General features: G+C 40.5%; 1 non-coding gene across 1 annotated transcript; it reads right to left on the bottom strand.

Moving 5' to 3' along the window:
- Nucleotides 1-3,367: 3,367 nt before the first annotated feature.
- On the bottom strand, nucleotides 3,368-3,474 carry LOC111721763. The gene has a single exon (XR_002770784.1). It is a non-coding gene; the product is annotated as a U6 spliceosomal RNA (small nuclear RNA).
- Between the last annotated feature and the right edge of the window lie 743 nt (nucleotides 3,475-4,217).

Genomic DNA, 4,217 nt, shown 5'->3' with positions numbered 1-4,217 from the left:
AAAAAAAAAAAAAAAAAAGGAAAAAAGAAAAGCTCCTTGGGAAAATGGGGCAGCAGAAGGTCAACTTTGTCCTGGTAGGCACTCAATAAATATTGAATGAACAAAGGAGTCAAGATAAGAGTAAAATGTTTTAAGTGAAAATGAAGTGTAAAAGACAATTTGAACATGATTACTAGGATTTACAGTAAGTAATATGATTTTGATGCTAAGCCGCCCTTTGAATAGAACTTGCAAGTCTCCAATTCCTGGGCCTGTTAGGAACCCAGAGGCACAGCAGAAGACAAGGAGCAAGCCAGCCAGCCTAAGGTGCATCTGTATTTACAGCCACTCCCTATTCCTCCCATCAGCCTGAGCTCCACCTCTGGTCAGATCAGCAGTGGCATTAGATTCTGTAGGAGCACTAACCCCTCTGTAAACTGCGCATGGGAGGATCTAGGATGCAGGCTCCTTATGAGACTCTAACGCCTGATGATCTGAGGCAGATGAAATAATTATAGAAACAAAGTGCACAATAAATATAATACACTTGAATCATCCAGAAACTATCTCCCAGCTCCTAGTTCATGGAAATTTTGTCCTCATTGAAACCAGTCTCTGATGCCAAACAGGTTGAGGATCACTGGACTAGAACATTTTGAGATAAAGAATAAAAGTGTTATTTTAGAAGTTTAGATTTCATCTGCTTCCCTCACCTAATCACTCAGAAAATAATTTTTTTTTTTTGAGACAGAGTCTTACTTTGTCACCCTGGGTAGAGTGCTGTGGTGTCATAGCTCATAGCAACATCAACCTCTTGAGTTCAAGCGATCCTCTTGCCTCAGCTTCCTGAGTAGCTGGGACTACAGGTGCCTGCCACAATGCCTAGCTATTTTTTAGAGATGGGGTCTTGCTCTTGCTCAGGCTGGTCTCTAACTCCTGAGCTCAAAGCAATCTACCCAACTCAGCCTCCCAGAGTGCTAGAATTATAGGCACAAGCCACCTCACCTAGCCAGAAAAATATATTTTCATAAATATATCACAAGTATACAGTCTTAGAAAAAGTGACCAAAATTGTGACGTCAATAAGAGAAATAGCCACTGGAGGTGAATCATTCAGTGGAGGCACAAAGCAGAAGGGAATTTTTTTTTAATGCTTATATGGAATGTTGAAGGGAATTTCTTGAATTTTTGCCCCAGGAAACTGAAGGGGAATTTTTGTTTTTTGAGACAAAGTCTCACTATGTTGCCCTCGGTAGAGTGCCCTGGCATTACAGCTCACAGCAACCTCTAACTCTTGGGCTGAAGCGATTCTCTTGCCTCAGCCTCCTGAGTACCTGGGACTACAGGCGCCCGCCACAATGCCCAGCTGTTTTTCTTTTGTTGCAGTTGTCGAACTCGGGTTGGGTTCGAACCACCAGCCTAGGTGTATGGCTGGCGCTGTAACCACTGTGCCTCAGGTACTGAGCCTAGAGGGGAATTTTTAAATTCCAGTTCTTTCTCATGCCAGCTTTCTTGGCTGGCCTTTGTTTCCTCATCTGTGAAATAAGGAAACTATATTAGATGATCTCTTTCAAGTTTAAAAAGATTAGAATCTTGAAATATCCTCTCAAAAATTTCCCTATGTGAGCATAAATTATATAAACCCTTCTAGTACAGCCCTCTAGTGGTCCTAAAAGGAATCAACCATATACCTAGGTCCTGATAACAAGAATTATTCCTATAACATAAATCATATAATACTATATGTAATGCAGATCATAGATTGTTTTTCTTTTTCTGAGACAGAGTCTCACTGTGTTGCCCTTGGTGGAGTGCTGTGAGGTCACAGCTCACAGCAACCTCAAACTCTCGGGCTGAAGGGATTTCTGTGTCAGCCTCCCAAGTAGCTGGGATTACAGGCACCTGCCACAACACCCAGCTATTTTTTGTTGTAGTTGTCATTGTTGTTCAGCTGGCCTAGGCTGGGTTCGAACTCACCAGCCTGGATGTATTGGCCAGCACCCTACCCACTGAGCTACAGGCGCTGCACCAGATCGTAGGTTCTTCAGTATTATGATTTACTCATGATTAGCTTCATTAGCTAACTAATTAAACAAATATTTATTGACTGCTTACTGTGTGCCAAGCATAAGCTAAGCCCTAGAGGCATGTCAGTGAACAGGAGATAAAAATCCCTGGAATTGGCATGTTTGCCTACTTGCCTAGCAATGGAGACCCATTCTCTGTCCATGGCAAATGTATCCTTCTTTGTAAGCTTTCTTACTCTGTAATCCTATCTTTCTCTTCCTCAATAAACTTTGTTTCATGCTTGCCTTAAAAAAAAATCCCTAGAATTGTGAGATATACATTCTAGGATGGGTGGGGAGAATTAATCTCAAACTAGGGACTAGAGACCCTTAGAGAATCCCTGAGATGTTTTCCGGGGTTGACCTGTAATGTCCAAATATGTCATAATGATACTAAGACATTATTTTCCTTTTTCTGTGTTGGAATTTGCACCAACGCTGATATAGTTAAAAGTTTTTCCCATACCTTCTAGAGTTTTTTTGTTTTGTTTTGTTTTTTTGCAGTTTTTGGCTGGGGCTAAGTTTGAACCTGCCACCTCCAGCCACCTCCAGCATTTGGGGCTGGTGCCCTACTCCTTTGATCCATAGGCACCGCCCCCTTCTAGAGTTTTTATCTTTTCGTTTCTTAGAATTAAATCTTTTATCCATGGTTCGGCACCTATGGCTCAGGTGGCTAAGGCACCAGCCACATATACCTAAGGTGGCAGGTTCTAATCCAGCCCAGGCCACCAAACAACAATGACGGCTGCAACCAAAAAATAGCTGGGTGTTGTGGCAGGCACCTGTGGTCCAAGCTACTTGGGAGGCTGAGACAGGTTGCTGTGATCTGTGATGCCATGGCACTCTACCCAGGTGGACAGCTTTGAAGAAAAAAAAAAAACTTTTATCCAGCATGAGTTAATTTTTGTAAATGCTAAGAGGTGTGAGTCCAGTTTTAGTCTTTTACAAGTGGCTAACAAGTTCTCCCAGCACTGTTTATTTGTTTATTTATTTATTTTGAGACAGAGCCTCAAGCTGTCCCCCTGGGTAGAGTGCCGTAACATCACAGCTCACAGCAACCTCCAACTCCTGGGCTCAAGCGAGTCTCCTGCCTCTGCCTCCCAAGTAGCTGGGGCCACAGGCGCCCGCCACAATGCTTGGCTATTTTTTGGTTGCATGCCATCATTGTTGTTTGGTGGGCCTGGGCTGGATTCAAACCTGCCACCTTAGGTGTATGTGGCTGGCGCCTTAGCCATTTGAGCCACAGGTGCCATGCCCCCACCACTGTTTATTAAACAGGGATTCTTTTTCCAAGTATATGCTTTTGTTTGGTTTATTGAAGAAAAAATATGGAATGCCTCATGAATTTGCATGTCATCCTTGCACAGGGGCCATGCTAATGTTCTCTATATCATTCCAATTTTAGTACATGGGCTGCCAAAGGATATACAATCTAGCTGTGTTCTATTAAGGTATTGAAGAGACTATTTTGAAAAACAGTTACTTTTCACTAAAATATAATATTTATGTTAGCATGTGTAATGGTTTTTTATACTTATACATTAGTAACTATTTCAATAATTTCTAAGTTTTAGTTTCAAATACAACATTCATAGATATGACCCACATACAAAGAATCTTTGGAATCTTCAATATTTTTGAAGAACATTAAGGTGTTCTGTATTAGATAGGAGGCTTAGATCTAAAACATCACACAGAATATGTAATTTCCACAAACATTATATATGTGACAGTTGTGAAATTGCTTTTACATTGAATGGAGAAAAGTTCATCATGTAATTCTTCTAATGTCCCAGAGTTTTGATGTTTTGCTTCAAATTTAAAAAAAAGTCGTAAGGCATACTAATGCTTTGACAATAATTTGAAATGAGAAAGTTTTCTTTTCTGTAGATTCTGGTAGTTACTATTACAGCTCTTCAGATTCAAATTTCCTGTTCTTCTAAATGTAGAAGAATTTTTTCCTGCAGCCCTTTTCTGACCTTGTGTCTTGCCAGCTTTTTGAGACTCTTTTTCTCTTTGTTTCTCAGCACTGCCTAGTCTCATTTAACTTTTTGAAATACATAGTCCTTATCTCTAAGTTTGTTGTTATTGTTTGCTTTCCCTGGCAGAGAATGTAGAGAGCAGTATTTAAATCCAAAGTTTAATTTCTTTCCTTTTTTTTTTTTTTTTTTT

The sequence above is a fragment of the Otolemur garnettii genome, unplaced genomic scaffold, assembly GCF_000181295.1.
Source record: "Otolemur garnettii isolate 467f Iridium unplaced genomic scaffold, OtoGar3 scaffold00181, whole genome shotgun sequence".
NCBI lineage: Eukaryota > Metazoa > Chordata > Mammalia > Primates > Galagidae > Otolemur > Otolemur garnettii.
This window is presented reverse-complemented; position numbering and strand designations above follow the sequence as displayed.